This window comes from Podarcis gaigeae (assembly GCF_964106915.1).
Source record: "Podarcis gaigeae genome assembly, chromosome: 7".
NCBI lineage: Eukaryota > Metazoa > Chordata > Lepidosauria > Squamata > Lacertidae > Podarcis > Podarcis gaigeae.
Window position 1 is genome coordinate 77,486,791 of NC_139683.1, and position 25,985 is coordinate 77,512,775.

Here is a 25,985-nt window from a genome sequence, read left to right on the forward strand (position 1 = left end):
ATGTTGCTGGGTTTAGATTAAGGTTACCAGATTTTTTTCAATGAATCTGGGGACACCTGAAATAAATACATACATACATACTACATGTTCTGGGTGTTGATGTTGCAGCAATGGCGGTGGCAGAGGGGCAGCCACCGCCTTGACCTCAGCTGCCACGTTTCCCCTTCCTCTGAGGCTTCTATCTCCTTTCTCCATGAGCCCGGGCAGTCCCTGAGTTGTTGGTTCTTTGGTGTTGGTGAGGAAGCGGTGCTTTGTGGGTCAGGTATGGAAGGCAAAGAAGGAGGGCCGAGAGTGGCAGCAGCAGCGAGGCTCGGGCAGCGCAATGCCTCCCTTCCCATCAAAGCAGCCCCGATCACACTCCTATGGGCATACAAGCAGGAGGGGGCAGGGATCCCTCAGCTGGGAAGGGAGGCTTCCTGTCACCTAACTGAGAGATCCCAGCCCCCTCCTGCTTGCACGCAACCTCTGATAGGCAGCATGAAGCCTCCCTTCACAGCTGAGAGATCCCCGCCCCGATCATGCTTGCACGCAAGTAGGAGTTGGGAGGCTGCTCCGATAGGCAGCATGAAGCCTCCCTTCACAGCTTAGTTGCTAGAGTCAGGGAAGGTGGAGGCAGCCCGGAAGCTGCATCTTAGAGCCCCTGCACCACCAGCATATGGGGACTTCTGAGCAGCTCCTGAAGCCAGCCAGAGCCAACTGCTCCAGGCTGCTGAGAGACTGCCGCTGCTGCGTTTACCGGGGACATTAGATTAAATCCAGGGACATTCCGGGGATGGAATTTGTCCAGGGACTTATTTGCAAATCTGGGGACTGTCCCCAGGGACATCTGGTAACCCTCGTTTAGATCCATAAAGGCCAAACTAGAACAACAGATGACAATGTATAATGGCATGGATGACTTTAAAATGGTTCAATCTCTTTCTCTGCAGAGGGCAATGGGTGGCATCTCACCATGTGGCAAAATATGGGAGAGAGGAAGTGACTGACCTGTTTCTCATTCTTCCCCATCTCCTCCAATTGTTTGGAGGAGTATAACTGCATACACGGAGCCTGCATTGCCTAATGGGTAGCACCAAGGCCCCTGGGATGATTTTCTGTGAGCTTGTACCTGTATATGGTGCTTTCAGAGCATTAGGAACCTCTCACTCTCTCCTTTCTGTGGGGACTGCACTCTAAGCATCCTGCTGTTTTTATGTCCTGCCCTAAAAAGAAATACACAGAATGAAAAGGAAGTAATAACTTCCAACTGATATGTTCAGCTGTACATGCAGAAATCTAGCCTGAAAACAATCTAGAATGATATATCTATATATCTATCTGAGGGGGGTGCAAGGGTTTCCATCCATTGCTACAAACTAATAAGAAGTGAAGAAAAATAGATCGAAGCTGAAGATTTTTGGAAAAGAAATAACTCATTTGTTTATTCCGCTGATGGATTTTCTATTTTCTCCTGTGTGCAAAGCTGTTAGATTTAGAATGTCATTCATTCTTCAGTTGTGGAAGTGTAATATTATTTTAGGTATATTCTTGGAATTGGCAAACCCGATAAAATATTTATTAGATCTCAGATGATTGAAACCCAGAGTTCTCTCCTCCAGCGGTAGCTGGAGCAGCAGGAACGCCCCCCCCCCCCAGTGCAGCACAATATTTATTAGGTTCCAAGATTGTTCATTTTGGACACAAATGTGTCATGGAAGTTGCAAAACAAATGAGAATTGAGCCTAAAAGGGAAAGGAGAGGCTGTTCTGTGAACTCTCAATGCTGATCGTGTTGGTGACAACACTACTTTCCTTTAACAATTTCATCAACATTGTTTGGGTCAATATTATTGTGGAAGGATTTGCATTGTTCTGTTGATCACTTTTATCAGACAGGCCTATGACCACCTAAATCTTTTCAGGGGAGCATTTTTTAATCTGGCCCATCCTTCCTAATTCCACCAACCCCAGCCATTCAAACTATCCCACTTCCTTCTAAACAGCCCTCATTCCCTCCCCCCCTTTTTTCTTTGAGCACCATATACTGTATTTTTTGCTCTATAAGACATACTTTTTCCCTCCTAAAAAGTAAGGGGAAATGTGTGTGCGTCTTATGGAGTGAATGCAGGCTGCGCAGCTATTTTGAAGCTAGAACAGCAAGAGGGATCGCTGCGCAGGGATCCCTCTTGCTGTTCTGGCTTCTGGGATAGCTGCACAAAGCCTCTTCAGGGCAGGTGGAGCGTTCCTCCCACTGCCCTGAAGAGGCTTTGTGTTGCTTCTGGGATTCAGAATATTATTTTCCTTGTTTTCCTCCTCCAAAACCTAGGTGCGTCTTATGGTCTGTGCGTCTTATAGAGCGAAAAATATGGTATATCAGGGCTTGACAATCTTTTTAGGCTCTTGATACATTTTTATTTTTGAGTGAATGCCATAGTCACCACCTGCTTGTTAAAGTTAAACATTTAATGTACATAAAATGCTGTGTTTGAATGCATTGTATTTGGAATGCTGTAGAGAGAAGTTTACCTTAAAAAAGAGGTTCCACTCTGGCTGAAAGCAGAAGGCTGGTGTTTTTCCACCTTGGTGAGTTAAACCAACCAATGACTCGTTACCCGGAAAACTGAGCTGCAACTCTCACAGCAGAAGAAGAAATCTGAGAAATCAGAGATGGCTAGTAGTAGCAGTAGCAGGGAAGCTTTGCAGTGATGAAGAAGCTGAGGATCTCTCTCTGGGACCAGAGAGAGGAAAGTTTACTGAACTGAGTAAAGGACTTAGAGGACTGAACTGCATTGTTTGATTGCAGTGTTACTTTGTTATTTTGTTCTTGTAACTTATTATAACTAGATTTAAGACCCTTCAGCAGTAAAGCTTTGAAACTCATTATCAGAGTGGAAAGCTCACTTATTTCTACACGAGGCACAGGTCAGGGATTCCTCTGAACTCTTCCCAAGATCAGCCCCCATCCAAAAGACAGAAAGATAGACACACACTTCACTTTTCCAAGGGATGTGGCTAAAAACAAGAACTGAACTGAGCCTCGAGAAGCCCATAGAGCTGAAAGAGGAAGTGGGAAAGAGCGTTACTCTTCCAACTTTGTCCTTCAGCTCTCTGTACTCTTTAAGATAGAAAACTGTAACCATCCTCATTATTTCATGACTGAGGGGAGATGAGTTGGGGGGGGGAGAGCTCAGAGGATTTTGGGACACTGGGGAAGACCTCAGATTTCCCTTGATAATCATTTTAATGAGTGTGTAAAGATGAACATTCAGTTAAATGGTTGCTGTTCATTCACAGAGGGGACAGGAAATTGCTACGCATGTTGGCAGTGAAAAATCTGTCTCCCATCCAACAGTAGAGTGTTCTACATTGTTCTTATGTATATCTGCACAGGGAAATGCACCAGACTCTCTTTCTCCTCCTCTGATTTCTTGTATACACCATCAATTATGATGGGCATTCTGCTAGGGAGTAAAATTTATTTAAAGGGCTCACCACATCCATCAGTTAGCTGGTATGGCTAATTACTTAATTGCAGAACAACAATTGGACTCCAATTAACCGGAGTCAACTTTGCCACCACGTCCACTGGAACATGCTTTAGTTCCTTGCTGCCCACTTCTTTCCCAAGCGCTCCCCTTAATTTCTCGTTGCTGCGGACAGAGTCTTCCACAGATGGACTGCCTTGGCTGAATGCAATAGAGTGAGTGGACAGGTTCCAGCATTCGAGAAAAGGCAGATGGCTCATCACATATGGACAGAAGAAGCAGAACTGGATTTCATCCTGAAGATGTCAGAGGAATTTGCCATAGCCAAATATTGTATGCATGGGCTCAGGCTGGGAAGAAAAGGGCATTTGATATGCAAATATAGCAGCCCCCTGTCATGTTCACCTCTCATTCCTCTTAGGATGTAGGCAGATTACCTGTTCTGTGATACTTTGGGTTTCCCCGATCCCAGCAGCTGCCAATGGAATGGAATGCAGATAAGTGAATGCACTATAAGATGTAGGCATTATGGAGAGGCTGGAGAACTTGATATGGGGGTGCTGGGTGTCTCCCCCCCCCCCAGCAATGCTGTGTCAGCTGTAATATCTGATTCAGAGGCAACGAGTCTGTGGCCCTCAAGGTGTTGCTGGACTATGTATCAGGTGGCGCAATGGGTCAGTGTGTGTGGCTTTTAACCAGAAGGTTGGTGGTAGAGCCCACCCAGGGTGGGATTCCTGCATTGCAGAGGGTCAGGATCCCTTCCAACTCTATACAGTGGTACCTCGGGTTAAGAACTTAATTTGATCTGGAGGTCCGTACTTAACCTGAAACTGTTCTTAACCTGAAGCACCACTTTAGTTAACGGGGTCTCCCACTGCCGCCGCACCGCTGCTGCGCGATTTCTGTTCTCATCCTGAAGCAAAGTTCTTAACCTGAAGCACTATTTCTGGGTTAGCGGAGTCTGTAACCTGAAGCATCTGCAACCCGAGGTACCACTGTAGTTCTATGATTCTATGACTCTGATCAGCCCTGACCATTGGCCATCCAGCTTGGGACTGATGGGAATAGGCAGTCCAGCAATGACTTGAGAGTCACAAGTGCTGCAGCCTTGAACCTTAGGATGATATGCATTTAAATGCTTTGTTTTATTATAGTTGGTCTAGAAACCTAAATGCATACAACGTCCCGCCCCATTATGTTCCAAATATTCCATGGAATACACAGTATAGATGGTTTCCTTGTTGCACCAAACAGCTGAATTAGAGTTTGATTTGTGTATATAAAACTGGCTCATTTCTTTCTGTTTGCCATTCAGTATCTAGGCCCTCTGAAAGGAGCAAATAGATGTAGAGTTGGGGGGGAGGGGGACTTGCTGCAGGGAGGAGCATATCTTTTATTTAAAGGTTAAAACTGAGTGAAATGCCTTGTTTTTATCTTCCTCTTTAAAGGTTTGTGTCTGTCTGAATGACCTTACAGTGTTTGAATTTGAAATTATAGTTTCATTACCTGGTTTCAGACAGGTTGTTGTCATGTATCGGCTATGTGGGGGGAGGAACAGAGAGCTGGGTGGGTTGGAATGAAACTAAAAAGCAATTGTGATTATGTAGTCAATCTCCTGTGTTTAGGTATAAGCTGGACATGCACTAGATAAGACATGAGTGGCTTGTCACAGTGAGGTTCCCCACAGCTTGGCCTTCTCGTTGAAGGTCCAGATGTGATTTATTATAATCCAAACCTTCATTTCCCTGATTAATATTTGCCTCTGTCTGTCTCTGATGCTACTGAGGATGGAATTGATGGAGAGAGCCCCTGACCTCATGGTCCCTTCCGTCTACCAGATGGAGCTGCCTTGGACACATAATTAACCTGTGCCTCCATGGACAGCTGTGAGTCCAAAATGACTTCCAGGCTGCACACCTGGTCCTTCAGGGACACAGTTACTCCATTCAGGACCCGAGAGTCCCCCACACCTGCCCACCCCCTGTCCTCCAGAAACAATACTTCTGTCTCGTTGGGATACAATCTCAATTTCTTCACTCTAGCCAGAAAAACAGAGCGTCTCTTGACAGAAGAGCAAAGAGGAAGAATAAGGGTTTGGCAGACCCAGGGCTACAGGTGGCAGTACTCAAATCTAGACCTACTTTGCAACTCAAGGTCCTTGAAGTCCATGCCTTGAAGGCATGAGGGCTTGTGAAGCTGAAGCCTGAAATCAATGTAGCATCAGATATCAATACTGCTCTGTTGACCAGGCACAGGCAAAAAGCCAGGACTCTTGGTATTTTATACAAAGCCTTTCATGCCAGAGGCTTCATATTTTCTGCCAACTGCAGGGGCCACTACTACACCACCCTATTTGTTTTGGTGCTTAAGCAGTTATCTGACTCTTAGGTCTGAGCACATGCAGCCTAGGTTACTACAATATTTAGAAATCAGCTCCATGTTTGTTCTGGCGGTTCTAAGAAATTAATTCAGAAACTGGGGTACTTCCAATCCCAGGTTTCACTAATGAATTCTCTCTCTCTCCTCCCTCCACAAGGCAAATTGCCTCAGGCAGCCATGAAAGAATCTGGTAGGCCTGACTCTAAATACTTATTTCTACTGAAGTCCTTTTAATAAAACCACACTCTTACAGCAACTTACTGGGTTACGTCCCAACAGTGTTTGCTGTCGTCTATCAGCATACGAATTCTTTGATAGGAGGCGAAGAAGGGATTTTGTTTTTCCCAAAGTAGGGCTTTTCTTAGGCAACCACACATGAATGAGCTATTTCTGACAGAAAGCCTAATTATGCCAATTTCGTGTTTGTGCACAGGAGTTCCAGGATATCCAATTACAATGCATTATGTTCCCCCCACCGTCACCACATCAGCAAACAGAATTTATTACAAAGGCGCAGAAGCTGTGCCTGAAAGCTACCTTGTCGTGAAGGCTGTGTCTTGAATTTAGTTTTCAGGTCTGTTTTGCAGCACACAAAACATGTTTCCATAATCAGGATTCCAAAAGGGGGGGTGTTGTTGGGTACGTTGAAGGAAATCGATGAATAAAAGATGTGAACATTGGATTCCAGACTCAGAACATGGTTTGTTCTAGCTATGAAACCCTATCCTGACTTAATATGCTGTTAAAACATTTGCTATACATAGAAGCAATGTGACCCTGTATTGTCTGGTGGGAAACCTGTGGCTCTCAGTGTTACTGGGCTACAGTTCCCATCATCCCTAACCATTGTAGTAGCTTGAGGGCCACAAGGGCTGGATCTACACTGACCTGTTCAACGTATTTCCCCCTATTAGAACGATTTTAAATATGTCATTCTAAAACATCACAGGGCATACTTGTTAATTAAAACGTATTTTACCTTGTTTCCCCCTGTCAAATGTAGGTAAGCCTTCCTTCCTTCCTTCCTTCCTTCCTTCCTTCCTTCCTTCCTTCCTTCCTTCCTGTCCTTTGTTATCTCCGCATGTCAGCCTTTCAATTTAAATGAAATTGAACACCGCCCCTCGGATACCATTGGAGGGGGTGTGGGTCAGCGTTTGAATGTAGTGAAGAAAGGTAAAATGCTACATAGGGACACATGAACAGTGCTTCACCGATATAGCAGTATAAAAGGGTTAAAAATCAAGCGATAAATAAGACAAGGTAATAACGCATTATTAATGTAAAAAGTAGGACACCATGTGTCCATCTAGGTTATGAAAACCATTCCTAAACCCTTCCTTAATGTTAAAAACCATGAGTGTAGATCTGCCCCAAAGCTGCCCTAGGTTCCTATGTTGTGTGCTTCTCTGTGTGGTGTGGGGCAAGCTATGGTCTGCTCCGAGGAGAACTTAGCTGAACAGCACCCCATGTCTTTGGAGAAGGCAAGGTGAAGTCTTGCTAAATGGTCCAGATCCCCCCCCCCCCATTTTAAAAACGACATCCCATGCAGTAGCTCAGCTTTCCCCAGCCTGGTTCTCTCTTACAAATCCCACCAACATGGCCAATGGTCAGGGATGAGGGAAGAAGAGAAGAAGAGAAGAAGAGGAGAAGAGGAGAAGAAGAAGAGTTTGCATTTGATATTCCGCTTTATCACTACCCGAAGGAGTCTCAAAGTGACTAACACAGTGTTTCCCAACCTTTGGTCTCTAGCTGTTTTCAGACTACATTTCCCACCATCCCTGACCACTGGTACTGCTAGCTAGGGATGATGGGAGTTGTAGTCCAAAAGCAGCTGGAGACCCAAGGTTGGGAAACACTGGACTAACATTCTCTTTTCCCTTCCTCCCCCACAACAAACACTCTGTGGGGTAAGTGGGGCTGAGAGACTTCAGAGAAGTGTGACTAGCCCAAGGTCACCCAGCAGCTGCAGGTGAAGGAGCGGAGACATGAACCCGGTTCCCCAGATTACGAGACTACCACTCTTAACCACTACACCACACTGGCTCCCATGTAGTACAGGCTATGCAAGCTGCAGTTGCACATTCCCAGTGAATTTATAAACCAGAGACTTCCCCAAGGTTTTTTGGGGGGACTGCCATATTTTAAACAATTTTGGAGTGCAGTAGGCCCTGCCTGGGCAGCCCACATACCTGGCAATAATAGCTGGACCATTTGTCACATCTTGTCAAGGTGTATATGGACCTCAAGAGTTAAAGTTGGCCAGTTGTTAGCTTCTATTTCAGGGCACTCTTTCCATTCCCACCCTACCTGGAGGCTTCATGAAGCATCTAAGACCATTCACAGTGCAATCCTGTGATGTAATAACAGCACTGGGTTACTTATTATGATGCTGTTCATGATTTCCTAGCAGAGAGAAGGAAAATCAACAGCTACAGTTTTTAACAACATGCAGCGATGTTGATGCCATTTGGCCCTTGTATAACACTTTTCTCTGAGCTTTCAAAGGTGGGTCAGTATTGCTATACATTATTTCCCAAACTGACAGGAAAGCTTCACCTCTGATATTTTACCTGACTCAGCTGGGGCCAAGTCAGTGGGCTGCCTAAGGGGCACAGAAATCACGGTTTCTCTGAGAAAGGTAGCAGACCAATGCAGATTCAACTGCTTTAGTTAGTCCTCGCCGATTTTGATAGAACAGACTTATATGCACTTACAGAATCTTTAAACACTCAGCTAATGTGGCGCTGTGGGTTAAACCACAGAGCCTAGGACTTGCCAATCAGAAGGTCGGCGGTTCGAATCCCTGCCATGGGTGAGCTCCTGTTGCTCAGTCCCTGCTCCTGCCAACCTAGCAGTTTGAAAGCACCTCAAAGTGCAAGTAGATAAATAGGTACCGCTCCGGCGGGAAGGTAAACGGCATTTCCGTGCACTGCTCTGGTTCGCCAGAAGCAGCTTAGTCATGTTGGCCACATGACCCGGAAGTTCTACACCGGCTCCCTTGGCCAATAAAGTGAGATGAGCGCCGCAACCCCAGAGTCGGCCATGACTGGACCTAATGGTCAGGGGTCCCTTTACCTAATGGGCATTTGTAGGCAGATGTAAGCTTCCACCTATGAGTTCCTCGCTGGTTGCTTCTGTAAACTAGCTGCTAGGTGCTGATGTAAATTGACACAGTCAAAATAATACACCAATCTGCTATAGTGGGAAGCTGGATTCTATCTCTCCTTTAATTTTCCCTGGCAAAACTGGCAAAAGCTGAGAGGCCAATTTTTTTTACCTGGACTACATATCATCGCTTGATCAGCTCTGTTCTGTTTAAACGTTATAAAAGACCTATCCCTTGGTTGAGATATCAAAAGCAGCATGCCTGTAGTCCACAGCTCTGTCAAGAACAATGAGTGGCATCCGGTCTCCTTCTGTCGTATGTAGAGATTGTTGGTTGTTCATTTGAGGGACAATGTCAGAAGGAGCAGAAGCTTAAAATGCCACCTTGATGGTGGACCATTAGATGGCTGTGACAGTGCCACTCGGCAGGTATATTTGAAACGGGGGATTTGTATGACTCACTCTTGTATCACAACTGAGGGCTTATCTGTATTAATGGATACGAAGGCCGGGTCAGAGTAAGTTGGAATTTTCATCTGTATTATACAGTGTGATGCTCTGGCAGTTTTGAAAGGCTCCACTTCAGCAGACCTCTATCATTTCTAAAGACAAAACACTGAAAAACAAGAGCATGTGTGATTACCTGCATTCCTCCAGTATTACAGGTCAGCCAAGCCAACGCTTATCATTATAAATCATTTTATTTCCACCGTTGTTGTGGCTCGAGAGCGTTTAGTTATAGGATCAGGAGGCACAGAAGCGAGCGCAGAGAAATTTGAGAACAGGGTTAAAATGAGGAGAGCGGCCATGATCGGGTGCTGTACTTATTACAAACCTGTCACTTCGAGTCACCTTTCTTGTTAGTTGTTCCTTGCCAAGCAGTGGAGTGTGGCAGCCAGAATGCGGGGAGCCGGAGGTGAAGTTACAGTGGGAAAGGTGCAGAGATGCAAGACCAGATAGAATGTGAAGTGGAGCACAAGATTCTCACTGGCGGGAGACAGAGCAGTTGAGTAACAAGCACCACCAAAAGGGGAAGAAATACATCAGGGTAAGATAATGGAACAGATGAGAGCTCGGTGATATCATGTTGTACAGTGCCTTTCTAAGTAAGGTGTTTTATAAATAAACAATATTTTATTTGTTTCCCAAGTATTTATTATTATTATTATTATTAGTAGTAGTAGTAGTATTTTTTATTAAAAAAGGTAATGATAAAGGACCCCCAGACAGTTAAGTCCAGTCAAAGGCAACTATGAGGTTGCGGCGCTCATCTTGCTTTCAGGCTGAGGGAGCCAGCATTTGTCCACAGACAGCTTTCCGCGTCATGTGACTAAACTGCCTCTGGCGCAACGGAACACTGTGATGGAAACCAGAGTGCATGGAAAAGCTGTTTACCTTCCCTCCGCAGTGGTATCTATTTATCTACTTGCACTGGTGTATTTCGAAATGCTAGGTTGGCAGGAGTTGGGATGGAGTGATGGGAGCTCACCCCGTTGTGGAGATTCGAACCGCCGACCTTCTGATCAACAAGTCCAAGAGGCTCAGTGTTTAGACCACAGCCCCACCCATGTCCCACACTGTTATGGAACATTCATTCCCAGACACCAGTTGATGAGAAAGTTATTAACATGTAAATAAGTCAGCCCAGGGTTAAGTTAGTGGAAAGTTTACAGTGCAATTCTATGCATGTCTACTCAGAAGTGTGCCCTGTTGAGTTTAATGGGGCTTCCTCCAAAATAAGTGGGAATAAGATTACAGAAACCAGAGCGCATGCAAAGGCCGTTTACCTTCCCGCCAAAGTGGTATCTATTTATCTACTTGCACTGGCGTGTTTTCAAACTGCGAGGTTGGCAGGAGCCGGGATGGAGTGACGGGAGTTTACCCTGTCACGGGGATTTGAACCGCTGACCTTCTGATTGTATTTGCTTCTGGGTTACATTGGTAATAAAGGACCCCTGGACAGTTAAATCCAGTCAAAGGGGACTATGGGGTTGCGGCGCTCATCTCACTTTCAGGCCGAGGGAGTCGGCGTTTATCCGCAGGCAGCTTTCCAGGTCATGTGGCCAGCATGACTAAACCCCTTCTGGTGCAACGGAACACCATGACGGAAACCAGAGCGCACGAAAACACTATTATTATTATGGTTCATGACATAAAAATGTGAGATATAAAGTACAAAATACATAATAAAACAAAAACAAACAAATAACCTCCACCTCTTCCCACAAACACATATTAAAAGGTGTTAGAGGTTAATCAACCAAAGGCCTGGTTGAAGAGGAATGATATGGGAGATACATGTTTTGTTGCAGCTGGGGCAGAAGAAGGCGTCCGGTTTTGCTGCTGCAGATGCACCATGGCGTTTCCTCTCTCTGCGCTCCTCCTTGTGGTCATTCCTCCTCTGGCCGCTGCTATAAATACACGACATGCTTGCCTGTCTCCAGGCACCTTAGACGTACCAGCAGTGTCTAAGGCTGCCGTTTCCAACCTGGTGCCCTCCCTATATTTTGGAATACAGCTCTTGGCTTTTTGTTGTTGTTGCATATACTATTTTTATTTATTTTTTACTGAAAACTCTGCTTTTCCTGGATTGAGAATGCAATTTTTTTCATTAAACGCATTAAACACACACTCCTCTCTTTCATAATGTGGACAGAAAGGGGTTCTATTCCTCCCCCCTCATGGACACTTCTTCTTTCTTCCTTAGTTAGGCAGAGAGCCAAAGCAAGGCTGTCTAATTCATCTTCTCCCCAGCTCTGATTCCTCATGTTGAGGGTCAATGTGTATTGCGCAGTAGGGCATTGATTTGCTGCATGTAGCTCGCCTTCCTTTTATTTTTCATCATTAGTACCTGACTCAGTACCTGGTGACGGGCTGACTGCTACCACTGAGATCATGCTATGAAGAACTATTTCCCCCCCCCCCCAACAATTGAGATGAAACGCCTGGGTTTGTGTGTGTGTGTGGTTTTTTTTTATTTAAAAAATGATTTGGTAAGCCAGCTTGACAGCTGGATCATTAGAGGCATGAAAAATGCATGGGGTATTTAAAAACAACAAGATGTGGCTGATACGCTGTGCTTGCAGGTAACAGAACAAATCTACATTTGTAAATTGTCTCCCAAAAATCAGGAATCCAGGAAAAGAAAATGCCTTCGGTCTGTAGAAAGGAATTTATTTAATTAATTAAACCTGCCACAGCAATTGACATAATACGTACTGTTCTCTGGTCTTTGCTGTAGACCACTTTGAAAGGCCCTTCTTCCATCTTAGGGACGATAATGTTTATGTTTTTTTCAAAAATAATCTTAGGAATGATAATGCTACAGTCTTGTCAGAGAAAGATGCTGCACATTATTAAAGAAGTAGTGATCAAAGAGAATGGCACTTCAGATTCCCGAAAAATGCATTCAGAAGGGAATCTGGATGTACGGGAGGAGTAATATAGGCTTTGCTTTTGCACTAGGAACCAGTCCCAAACAAAACTGATCTTAGCCTCATATCTGAAGCACCGAAAGCAGTTGCGTGTCGAGGTCCCCAGGGCCACCCCAATAACTCACACATCAAACAGAAATTTTTGTTTAAGGTTTTTGGCATAATTTTGGCCACAACTTTATTAAAATACAAAAATGTGAGTGGTTGCTTAGGCATTGGTTGTGACTATCTGCCCCATGGGGGACAGACTGACATTCCACATGCCTGCGAAAGTCAGAAAAGGGGAATATACTTGGGGGTAGCGACGGAGCAGGGAACCTGCCCTCAGCCCTCCCCAAATGCAACCAGGGGCTCTTGCATGGCCCTAGCCCCCTTGACAGGGTGGACAAAAGCAATAGTGAGCCCCTGTATTCCTTTAACGGAATCCCTTGCAGCAGCATTAGGGGGGACAGGCACAGCCAATCCATGCTCCTCAACCAACCAAACCATAAACCAATGCCTAACCGCAACCTTACAAGTTGTGACAATTTGCTATGCAGTAGGAAAAAACCAAATAGCCTCAGCCAATCAGCCAGATGGACAAAATTCCTACCGGGCCCCTGCCCCAAAAGCAGATGACCCCATAGGCATAGCAAGGTCAAAGCAAACAACCCTAAATATAGGGAGGGGGGGACGGGCAATCTGATGCACTGGGCAAAAAGAGGAAGCTCTACGCCCCGTGCAGGGAGTTATAGCATTTCTGGCTGTCAGTCAACAAATGGCAACATTAACTTCTTCCCAACAACAAGGGAAGCCCAATCACATCAGTGGCCAACGATCAATTAGCCCGCCCCACAACTTTGGAGTGTCCTGTCGGCCCCCACCGCAACACGTGCTCTCCATGAAGGAGAACACACTTAAATGTAAAACTAGGAGCTTGGCAGCCTCCATGAAGCTAGGAACTTGGACTGATTCTTTTCTGCTGCAAAGAGAAGTGTGATCTGCAGGGGAGAAGCATTCTTGGGGAGGGGGTGTCGACTTGTGCCTAAGAAGAGGCCATTCCAACATTTTCTCTCTCCAATTCTCGGGTGCAAATGGAAGAGGCACACTGCTTTGCAGTTAGGTCTATCAACCTGTGTTGGTGTGTTGCCAAAATCAACTTGAAACAAGCCTGGAAGCACCGGCCTGAAGCGCATCCTCAAGGCTCACCTGAAACATCTGCTTAGCAACGTAGATTCTCCTGAGCAACAGGTGTCTTCATCAAGGCATGTCTGGAGAGATGGAGCTGAATTTGAGGCACTCAGTGTTGGTCCGTGTGGCTGCCAGAATATGTGGAAGTCTGGATGAAGCGGAGATCTGTAAATAGTTTTGTTTCTAGTTTTATATGTAGACCAGTAGTGCTATGCAACTTGTAATGTAAATAATAGAGACTTTAGAGAAGAACTGGGTGGGTGAGGTGGTTATTCCTTGGTAATTCGTCAAGAGAAGGCTGGACTGCCGCGGCTGTGAAGATGCAGAAAGACTTTCTGCTTAACTCTGCTGAGACAGAGAAAATAAACCCCAGGAGTTGACACTTATGCAATAACAGCCTGAATCTCTAGACCCATGTTTGCCACCAAACATCTAGCTTCAGTCAGAATTGGCCAGGGAAATGGATACATTTCACTATTAAAAGGCTTATGAGTCCTGCTTTAAATGATCCGTGGAAAATATCGCCTTAGACAGTATACAGGTGCTAGCATCGCTTTTAAAAAAATGCATGAATTGGTCTTTGCATACCTAATGTAAGGTTGTGCATTACTTTGTCACCATAATCAGCAGCAAGCTGCTTTCCTATGTGCTACATGGCAAATAGCATTCTGGACAATCCAAGCTGGTCATTAAAAATGTATATTTTTGGATTTGGATCTCCAATGGCCTTAATTATCTTAAGTTTTTCCAATACCCTCTTTCTGGACACTGTGAAGAGCCAACAGATTTTATATTGGTGGCCATTGCGTTGCACAAGACATGTTTTCTCCCCCACCCAATAAGCCCAACTTGTATGAATATAAAGCATTGTTATGCTGCCTTGCTTATTCAATAATCACTAATAAATAGAACATGCAAAAAGGTAGTGCTGTTTTTGAATAAACAAGATAGCCAGAATACTAGCAATGGTTAGTAACAGTACTACGGATTTTCTCCAATTGGATTGGCAGATTAAATGTTCCTTTGGCGTACATGTATTATTCACAGAATAAAACAGCAGCAAAATGTGTAGTGTAGGTAGAGAACAACTCCTTATATTCTGGTCTGCTCTTCCAACCTTCTGACAAGAAACAGCCTAGGCTTCCTACACAGGACTGCCTTTGCACACTATATATGTTTGATATTTGTACTCAATATAAAAAAGAAATCAATCTGAAAACCAGCTTTGTCAATAACAGGAGGATGGTAATTTAAAATATATTAAAATGCAGCTTAAATTTTAAATGTAACAATGGCCGAGCTTTGCAAAGAGTTAGTAGGTATATCAATCTGCTGCAACAAAAATAGCAGTACCTTGTGATGCCCTGAAGACAAATAGATTTATTATAGCATAAACTTTGTTGGAGCTGAGTTCTACAGTAAATCTATTAAGTCTCTAAACTGCCACAATAACTATCTTCTTCTTCTTTTAAGGAATGAAGTTTGGGTGAATCCAAATTTTTAAACCAGTCCCACAAACCCCACACTTTATTGAAGCTAACAGGCCTGTGAACAGGCAGTCCTTCAGTAACCTCCGAAGAGATGCAGTCTAGTGAATAAGAACACATTGCAAACAGACTCCTGTTCTCCTGGGTGTAGATCAAACTCGAAAACAGTGACACTTCCATTTATGAGAGCGACTTCAAAGATGCCGTTATGGTCACGACTTGTAAACAGAACTCCTGTAGCAAGCAAAATGGTCATTAAAAACAAACAAGCAAGCAAGCAAGCAAGCAAACAAACAAGAAAATTATTTGCTACTTTTTCATTTTAAAGTCTTTCTGCCTAGGGCTCATTGTAGACAGAGATTTCACTTTAAGTCAAGTGAAGCATTTCAAGTACAGTGGTACCTCGAACCTGGAAGTACTGGAACAGGTTACTTCTGGGTTTCGGCGCTCGCACATGTGCAGAAGCACTAAATTGCGCTTTGCGTATGCACAGAAGCACCAAATTGCGACCCGCGCATATGCAGACATGGTGTTACGGCTGGTCCGCACGGATCACGTTTGCAACCCAAGGTTCCACTGTACAAGCTTTATATAAACTATGTTAAAATCAGGACAAATAACTTGTCAACTGCCCTGGGAAAAATGGGATACCCTGTTTTTTCTCGTGAGAGGGCAGTGGCCAAAATGGTCACAACAATCTCACACAATTTTGGAATGCACTTTGTCTGGCATGGTGCCCCATAACACACGTTTTGGGGTGCCATGCAAGTTCACTGTCCTGGAAAAAGCACTTTTTGCAGGGCAGTGATCTTGTGGGGCACCCTGTAAGGTAAAAACCCCCACATAAATCTTGCCATTCTCTCCCAAGAGAGTGATGCAATGACTCTTGCATTGTGTAACTGTATGATATTCCCAGCCCAAGCAGAGGAACTGGTCCCATCAACATAGGGGCTGGAACTTGCATCCTAGAACTGGTGCAAAAGGGCAAATTAATTCTTCATCTTTTTATCATGAATAATTCTACTGGATTCGTCAAAAAGCTGCCTGAGCACAGACGCAAAGACTGCCTACTAACCAGTATTTTGTTCACAGCTTCAACAAGTAAAGACTGTTCTGTCAGTCAGGTAATAATGGGATGTAAGGACTGCTATAACCCTCCATGGGTTTTCCCTAGGTTTGGGTCACATTTTTTTTTAGGTCCCATTACTTGCCCCCTTTGTTATGCATGGTTCCACTGGGGGCTGGGCAAAATTTGGAAGTCAAAAGTTGGAAATCTTGACAGTGTGGGTTTGGGTGGGTGTGGATTTCCAGGGAAAGACCCAAAACAACACAATGAGGAGAGCATTGCCTAAGTGAAGGGGCTGTTCATTACACAGAGTGCTAATTACAGAACTGTAAGTTTGCCTTCCTATTTTTGTTTTGTTTAGAGAACAATTTCCCTCTCTTATGAATTCATGAAGCTGAATCACTCTGCATCCTTGCACTACAACCTGTTATTCATTCAGTGATGTTTTCATTTTCAAACGCCCTGTCTGACTTTGCGCATAAGTTTGCAAAGTGGTGTAATGCATCATTTATGTTTTCCCACCTTTCTTGACTGATAGCCTTCTTGACTGTCAATTGCATGGTAATATTCTGCAAAGGAAAGGAAGTATGTCTGTGCCTGCATGGGAGATTTTGTTGTCCTGGAACTCAAGTGCATCCACCTATGAACAAATGCACAAAATAAAAAGCATAAATTGGGATTACAGAAGATCATTTGATAGACAACTAAGGCCCCAAGAGAAGGCATTTAGAGATGAGTACGGGAATAAATGAAGCAAATGTGATCTACTTAGCTGAGCAAGAGTATTTGAGCAAAGGGGAGCATAATAGCAAGACTTCTCTTACTAATGAGATGGTGCATCTATTATATATATTATAATGAAATTTCCAAAATAGTAATTATAGGGATGGGGCTGTAAGTGTCAACTACTGTATAACGTGACAATCTTTCCTATTTTTAAAAAAATTGCTTACTATAATAAACATCTTAACAAAATTGATCATGTAACTCCAAAGGTTTCATCACAACTCAGAAGCCTTCAGTAAAAACTGTTAGGAGCTGGATAATGTTTATGTGGCGCTGTGGTCTAAACCACTGAGCCTAGGGCTTGCTGATCAGAAGGTCAGAGGTTCGAATCCCTGCAATGGAGTGAGCTCCCGTTGTTCGGTCCCTGCTCCTGCCAACCTAGCAGTTCAAAAGCACGTCAAAGTGCAAGTAGGTAAATCGGTACCACTCCGGAGGGAAGGCAAATGGTGTTTCCGTGTGCTGCTCTGGTTTCACCAGAAGCGGCTTAGTCATGCTGGCCACATGACCCAGAAACAGTGTCAGTGGACTAACATCGGCTCCCTCGGCAAGTAAAGCTAGATGAGCGCCACAATCCCAGACTCATTCACGACTGGACTTAACTATCAGGGATCCTTTACCTTTTTTCATGTTTATATATGCTATACAGTTGCAATGCCTGTGTTAAATGTGTCTTGTACACATCCCTGAATCAAAATCGAAGATCGGAGAAGCAACTCCACCCAAGCATCCTTTTGTACACATGCAACCAATTCCTTCCATTGTAGTAAAACCATTCCAAGAATGTGAGACCCTATGGCCATTTCCAGGTGACCTGTTTATTGAGCATTCATCCTGGTTTGTTTGCACAAAGTTTGCTGGGAGGTTACATGATGCCAGCTATTTATTCAGTATTCATTCTTATTTGTTTGCTGGACAGAACTCCAGCCAAGTAGTTGGCCTGTACTTTATGAGCACATAGCTGCCATCCTGAAGCTCTCATGGTAAAAAAATGGGAGGGGCTGAACCTAGCACCCATTTTTCAGTATTGCACCTAGCACCAGCTGAGAAGATCTCCCACAACTGGTGTTCTGAAGCTGTTGCTGTCAAAAAGGAAGTGAGATACCACTCAAGGAACCATCTAACTTGCTTTTGACACCCCTATTTTGCACTACCTGCCCAGATCCTACTATGTTGCTGCCATTTTGTTTGTTTTTTTATAGTAATATTTATTAAAAGTTTAAAGATTACAGAAAGAAGAAAGAAAGAACAAAGTTAAACAAAACAAAACAATACATTACAATACATAAAAAACAAAAACAAAAAACACTACTTATCTTAACAAAACAAAAACAATTAAAAACACATTGAATATTTCCATAACATCTTTCATTTACTTGTTTCATTGACCTCCTCACACCTCCCTTTTTTGTATTCTAGTTCAATTAGCTATTTCATCAAATCCTTTCCATCTTTCTCATTTTTTGTCCTATAATTTATCTTAACACAATCTAACCTTACTTTTTCCCCTTTGGCCCATTAACAATCTATTTTTACTTAATTCTTTATAACATTTCTGCTAAAGCCATATAACGTCATTCCAGCATCCTTCTAACATTCATTAATTTTACAATGTTTCTGTAAATAGTCTTTAATTTTTTTCCAATCTTCTTCCATCGACTCTTCTCCCTGGTCTCGGATTCTGCCAGTCATTTCCTCCAGTTCCATGTAGTCCATCAACTTCATCTGCCATTCTTCCCGGGTGGGTAAATCTTGTGTCTTCCAATGCTTTGCAATAAGTATTCTTGCTGCTATTGTAGCATACATAAAGAAAGTTCTATCCTTCTTTGGCACCAATTGGCCGACCATGCCCAGGAGGAAGGCCTCTGGTTTCTTCAGAAAGGTATATTTAAATACCTTTTTCATTTCATTATAGATCATCTCCCAGAAAGTCTTAATCCTTCGGCACGTCCACCAAAGGTGAAAGAATGTACCTTCAGTCTCATTACATTTCCAACATTTATTATCGGGCAAATGGTAAATTTTTGCAAGCTTGACTGGTGTCATGTACCACCTGTAGATCATTTTCATTATATTCTCTCTTAAGGCATTACATGCCGTAAACCTCATACCTGTGGTCCATAACTGTTCCCAGTCAGCCATCATAATGTTATGTCCAACATCTTGTGCCCATTTAATCATAGCAGATTTCACTGTTTCATCCTGAGTGTTCTATTTCAACAGCAAGTTATACATTCTTGACAAATTCTTAATTTTGGGATCTAACAATTCTGTTTCCAATTTTGATTTTTCCACCTGGAAACCAACTTTTTTTTGTCCAAATTATATGCCTCCATTATTTGGTAGTAATGGAGCCAGTCTCGCACTCTATTTTTAAATTTTTCAAAACTCTGTAGTTTTAATCTGAGCCTTCGCTTCCATTGGTGACAACCATCTTGGGGTTTTATTTTCTAACAAGTCCTTATATCTTATCCAGACATTAAACAGTGCTTTTCTGACAATATGGTTTTTAAACGCTTTATGTGCTTTGACCTTATCGTACCACAGATATGCATTCCAACCAAATACATTGTTGAAACCTTCTAAGTCCAACACATCAGTATTTTCAAGAAGCAGCCATTCTCTCAGCCAGCAAAAAGCGGCTGATTCATAATAATGTTTAAGGTCTGGCAGGGCAAATCCACCTCTTTCTTTAGCATCAGTTAATATCTTAAATTTTATTCAATGCTTCTTGCCTTGCCAGACAAATCTGGATATATCTCTCTGCCACTTCTTGAAATAGCCCATTTTATCCAAGATTTGCAATGTTTGAAACAAAAACAGCATCCTTGGCAATACGTTCATTATGTTGCTGCCATTTTGAAAGGAGAGGCAATTAAATGTATAAGTGTCTTTACTTTATTCATCCAAGCTCAGTTGTGTACATCCCAACCAACCCTTTCCATCTGCAGGCAACTGCGAAAGGGGCAAGAAGATCTGCCATATTTACTAAGTTGCCCTGAACACTTTTATGGAAAGATGAGACAGACGTATAAGAAACAATGTCGGCCACATAATTTATTTTTTTGTTTTTAATAACTGTGAGTCGTCCTAAAGGTCTGGATCAGTGCTTGAATTATTGGGTTGGGGGCTGTGAGGAAGACAGGAGGGCCCTTAGTGAAACCCAACAGCTTCATCACCTTACTCCCTCCAGATTATGCCATTTCTTTCCCTACTCTGTAGCCATATTAAAATGGTATCTAAGGAGACCATTATAAAAAGTTTAAGGCAGCGTGGTACCCTCAGTGCTTCCTAAAAATTGTTCACTGTTTTGGTATTGAATGCAACATTCAAAAATACAGAACCCTAGTTTCACTGGAGCCGGGCAGCTTTGCTAAACTACATGTTAATTCCCCTTTAGCAATGGGAATGGAAAACTGCATGTAAGCTACTTCATGTGATGGCCTGGGATTCGGACTAGGAGGCTGAACCTGAGAAATCCCAACCTGCACAGGAGTCCCCGCCTCCAGAACCAGCTGAGCCGGGGCTGGGGCTTGAGCCTGAAGGGTCCTCACCTGTCCTGAATCCTCAGGTGCTGGCACCAGCTGAGTCTGCTCTGGCTCTTGAGGTGATGGAGGACCCATTGCCTGCAGGTGCTCCACTCTCAGCCCCGTCAGGGGAAGCTGAGGTTGCCTCTGGGTCCGGTAACCCTCCAGCCTCTCCTGAGCTGCAGAGGCTCAGGGCAGAGAGGCGGAGGGAACTAAGTTCCTGCAGGAGGAGTGCTCGCCTCCAGGCCAGGAGATGCAAGTCAGCTGTGGACCGGGGGCTGCCCTATGCCTCGGGGCAGATAAAAGCCAGCCAGCCCCAGTCCCAGGTTGCGGGAGCAACATTGCTGGTAGCCTGTTCCTGCCTGAACTCTGTCCTGCTCTTCTGCCAGAGTTCCTGACCTCACCCGACTCCCTGCCTTGGACCCAGCTTCAGCCTTGACGGATAGCCTCCATACCGCACCCTCGACCTCGACTCAGACCTTGCCGCATGGTTAACCCTCGGGACCAGCACACTTCAGTTCTATTGACTTCAGCTGGATTCAGGCAAACTAGATGTGTGTCGGTTTGCAGCCTTTGGTGGTAGCCATTTTTGAAATACCACAAAAGGGAAATGGTAGCAGTGCCAAGAGAGCCAAGGTTATGCAAGGTCGTACAACTGCTTTGACTTCTTCCTACTGTGATTTTCTCCCCATCAAACCCCCGGTAGAACTATCCTCACAATGGCACATATTTAATTAAAGTCAGTGGCAATTGAACAACCATGCACCCAGACTTTTATAAAAGATGATTTATGTGTCTGAATGGAGACTGTAATCCTGATTTTCTTATTCAATTAAATGTTTAAGTGCTCTATAGCATCCAAATGAAGGTTAAGTTCTAAGTGATTAAGATCAGTTGCACCGAAGAGTTTTTAACAAGACAAGACTTATATGATAACCTGGTTATAAAATCTGAGCTTTTCAGAGCGGTGAAAGCTAACGGTAGGGAATGGACCTCCAAGGTTGCTGAAACTAGTGAGATTTACCCAGTGCTATGTTTCCAGAGTTTTCTTGGCAGGGATACTGGAGTGGCTTGCCGGTTCCTGCTCCAGGTGGATCACGTTTGGTCAAAACTCTCCACTATGACCTGTCCATGTTGGGTGCCCTGCTCGGCATAGTTCATAGCTTCTCTGAGTTATTCGAGCCCCTTCGCCATGGCAAGGCAGTGATCCATGGTTGGGGATGGATGAATCCCTAGCCGGAATTAAGATTGCCGGAAGAAATATCAACAACCTCAGATATGCAGATGACACAACACTGATGGCAGAAAGTGAGGAGGAATTAAAGAGGTGAAAGAAGAAAGCGCAAAATATGGTTTGAAGCTCAACATCAAAAAAACTAAGATCATGGCCACTGGTCCCATCACCTCCTGGCAAATAGAAGGGGAAGAAATGGAGGCAGTGAGAGATTTTACCTTCTTGGGCTCCATGATCACTGCATATGGTGACAGCAGCCACGAAATTAAAAGATGCCTGCTTCTTGGGAGAAAAGCAATGACAAACCTAGATAACATCTTAAAAAGCAGAGACATCACCTTGCCAACAAAGGTCCGTATAGTAAAAGCTATGGTTTTCCCAGTAGTGATGTATGAAAGTGAAAGCTGGACCATAAAGAAGGCTGATCGCCGAAGAATTGATACTTTTGAATTATGGTGCTGGAGGAGACTCTGGGAGTCCCATGGACTGCAAGAAGATCAAACCTCTCCATTCTGAAGGAAATCAGCCCTGAGTGCTCACTGGAAGGTCAGCTTAGGAATAAAGCTCAAATGATTCAGATTTAGGATGGTGTGGGCACAGAGAACAAAGCTGAAGGGGTGCATCTTCATCATCTACCGTATTTTTCGCTCCATAAGACACACCTGACCATAAGACACACCTAGTTTTTAGAGGAGGAATGCAAGAAAAAAAATATTTAAAGGGAGCGCTGAGCAGAGCCTGTATGCATCCCAGGCTCTGCTCAGCACTCCCTTTCACGAGCCGCGTGGAACGTGTGTGCGGCGCTTGCAGGCTTTTCCCCACGGAGGGAGAAGGGCAGCCCATCACTGACGGATTGCCCTTCTCCCTCCTTGGGGAAAAGCCCCCCCCCCCATGCTCCGCGCGGCTTTTGCGAGCTTTTCTGGGAGGTGGGGGAAGGGACAGAGAGGCTAAGCCAGAAGCTAGAACAGCAAGAGGGAGTGCTGGACAGTGATCCCTCTCACTGTTCTGGCTTCTGGGATAGCTGCGCAGCCTGCATTCGCTCCATAAGACGCACACACATTTCCCATTACTTTTTAGGAGGGAAAAAGTGTATCTTATAGAGCGAAAAATACGGTATATTTATATGGGTACCTAATCAAAGTTAGTGGGGGTGCCAAATGCTGTACTTGCTGAAGGTACCATATTACCCAATCCACGCCTGCTCAAATGTTGACTCAGCAGCAAAGCAATCCAAAATGGAGTGTTAAATAGAGCTGCAACTCAACCTGGAAACTGAAGACAGAGAACAGTTTAGTATAGCGATTCTGATGACCAAGCGGAATGCATTAGCACTGCACCAAAGAATAAAGAGGTTTGACGAGTAAGGAGGAAGGGAGGGGGGGAACACTGGAAGACTGGCAAAAGTCCTGGTAGAGTCATTTTTTCCTGCTTATATAGAAAGGAGAAAACCGGGGTGAAAAGATCACAAGGGCTGCCTTTGCCACAATTGTCTGAGAGATTTCCAGCCCCTGTTAACAATAATTGCTGTGCGCTTGGCTCATCCCTGTTATCTTAAAATGTAGGTTGCGGCAGGAAGGATAAGGGCACACCATATCACGGGCTATCCAAAGATGCAGCATGAACTGGCAAAGGATGACCTCGAGAAACACCCTTGGCAGGGGACAGTACAGCGTGAAAAAAAACGGAAGCAAGGAGGAATAGCATAAAATAGGGGATTGCTGCTCCAGGCCAAGGTTTCAATACCATATGCTTCTGTCTCTGTGTTTTGCTTGTGCAGAACAAAAAGTATTGCTGTAAAACTTGCCCCACCAGATGCACACTTCCTTCTGAACAGGAGTTGGCTGCCTTAAAGGTCAGCAGATGGACAGGTGATGGATAAACCGCTAAGCTGAACAATCACACCCAAGAGTCAGTATTGTTAGACGTTGGAGGTCTTATTGGAACACGAGTGCAGGAGAAGTTGGAGAGGCTGGCTGAAGTTTACTTAACGCTTTCTGAAACCAGAGACACACTCCTGGCTGTATTCACCAGCATATATCCAGTGGAACAGACTGTGCATTGTTATTAGCTGAAATAATTGACTGCAAGAGCTGCAGCTACAGCTAATTTAGTCAGGATTACTGTCTCAGGCTGTAGCTCCCAGTACTCTAATAGAGGTCTTGCTGAACAGTAATTATTGTACATGCCTGTCAACTACAAGAAGTATTTTGAGATAGTTTTTATCATCAGACAAAAAAAGTGCTGGAATTATTTATAGGTGCAACCAGAATATAATAAATGTTAAAGCAAGGCCGGCTGTTTTGCACATTCAAAACCTAATGGATTGTTGGGACTGTGGGTTGGCTGGTCTGTGCAGGATTCCTCCTTTGGAGTAGATTAGTGTGGGTAGTGTATTAGGGTTGTGCTGTGGCAAGTACTGAATTAAGGTGCTAAGCCTGAAGACCAAGGAAGTGTTTAGTATCATTGTTTAATTGACACTGAAATAGTGAATGGCTGTGTGTATTGCTGAGAAAGTTTAACATCAGAAAATGCCACTGGAGTATACTAAGTGGTCTCTGAACTCCTTGATGGGTTGATTATTAACTACTGTTTTTTTCTGCTAGCTAACGTGAGTGTTTAACCTTAAATAAGGTGACAAAGGTATTTGGTTGCAAATCTCCATTTTGAAAGAGAGTTGCCTTAATTCTTTGTTCCCAGGCTCTGTGGAAGTAAAGACGTGTAAATGACCATCTCCAGTGAGTGAATACAGGCAAAATGGAGACAGTAAGGAGAGACAGACCTTTGATTTTAGATCTGTTTGGAGTATTTCATATTTCATATTCAGCTGAGTCATTACTGGACTTGCACATGATCTTCTGGATATTTTGGATTTACTGTTTTATGTTCTGTTTTGGAGAAAGTAAAGCTTTAATTAAACTTATGGGCTTTGGAAATGTTTTATTTCCCAAAACGAACCAGTTTTTATGCATCCAGTCACTTTAAGCTGCACATTATTAACATCTGCAATAGAGAGAAGAAGGTGGCAGAAGAGCTCGGGCCTCAAATAGCTGTAAGGTAGGAAAGAAAGTGGGGAAATGGGAACATGAGCGCCGACCAGAGGCTCCTTCCCCCATTAGTGGATTGGCAGAATGAGGGGCCCTATATCAAATAGGCTAGGGATGAAGAACCTGTGGTTCTTCAGATGTTGTTTGACTAGGTAAAGGTAAAGGGACCCCTGACCATTAGGTCCAGTTGTGGCAGACTCTGGCGTTGTGGCGCTCATCTCGCTTTATTGGCCGAGGGAGCCAGCGTACAGCTTCCGGGTCATGTGGCCAGCATGACTAAGCCGCTTCTTGTAAAACCAGAGCAGAGCACGGAAATGCCATTTACCTTCCCGCCAGAGCGGTACCTATTTATCTACTTGCACTTTGACGTGCTTTCGAACTGCTAGGTTGGCGAGAGCAGGGACCGAGGAACAGGAGCTCACCCCATCACAGGGATTTGAACCACCGACCTTCTGATCGGCAAGTCCTAGGCTCTGTGGTTTAACCCACAGCGCCACCTGCGTCCATAGAGCTCCCATTATCCCATCATCATGCTAGCTGGGGTTGATGGCAGTTAGATTCCAACAAAATCTGGAGGGAATTGGTTCCCCATCCCTGCCAACGATATTGCTAGATGAGTCCCACTCTACACAGAAGCATAAGAGTGAGATGGAGGAACATTGGTAGGGATGGAACTTTTGTCATGCTTAACACAAATTTGTATACCAGATGAGTCTCTTTGCCACTTGTAATCTGAAGTCCTTAAACAGAAAAGTCTCTCCTCGTGATCACTTTGTGAATATATTTTTTTATAAATGGGGAAATCTTGAATAGAACAGTGATGTTTGTATTTAAAATTACTATTCTTGAAAAGTGTTAGGAAAAGTAATAGCAATTTGCTGAGGAACCCTTCAGAACAAAAGCACGTTGCGTAGTGTTTCTAAAAAAGAACCTTTATGGTCACTATTATGTAAATAACCTTTGTATTCTGTTAATGCCATTTTAAGTGTCTCCAAGAGATCTCTGCAGGCCAGTCACGTAGCAAAGCTGCCAGTGAGACTGGACAATCCATCTAAAATGCCATTTTGAAAAGACATTTCATTTCCTTGTATAAAGCATTGAGAATCAACCCAGTGAATATCTGCTGGAAGCAATTGCTGCATTCAAGATGCCATGTAATGAAATCCTCTGCCCTTGGCGGTAGGAAATCAATAATTTCTTTATTCAATGGTTGAAATAACAAAACAGAGATTATACAGATCTGGATGAAAATGTATCTTATACATGCATAGCTAAAAACAAAGCAATTGCTAT

The 25,985-nt window shown here is 43.9% G+C and overlaps 2 long non-coding RNA genes across 4 annotated transcripts; one reads left to right on the forward strand and one right to left on the reverse strand.

Moving 5' to 3' along the window:
• Nucleotides 1-876: 876 nt before the first annotated feature.
• LOC310848420 lies at nt 877-8,181 on the reverse strand. The gene is made up of 3 exons (XR_014566350.1): nt 8,032-8,181; nt 2,505-2,706; nt 877-1,202 (listed from the first exon to the last, which is right to left on the reverse strand). It is a non-coding gene; the product is annotated as an uncharacterized lncRNA (long non-coding RNA).
• A 69-nt stretch (nt 8,182-8,250) lies between these two features.
• On the forward strand, nt 8,251-24,489 carry LOC310848431. 3 transcript variants are annotated; one of them, XR_014566368.1, is made up of 3 exons: nt 8,260-8,347; nt 9,497-9,995; nt 12,259-12,727. It is a non-coding gene; the product is annotated as an uncharacterized lncRNA (long non-coding RNA). The 3 variants fall into 3 exon arrangements; XR_014566369.1 differs by lacking the exon at nt 12,259-12,727 and adding an exon at nt 24,346-24,489 and having other exon boundaries at nt 8,261-8,347; XR_014566367.1 differs by lacking the exon at nt 12,259-12,727 and having other exon boundaries at nt 8,251-8,347; nt 9,497-10,099.
• The last annotated feature ends 1,496 nt before the right edge of the window (nt 24,490-25,985 follow it).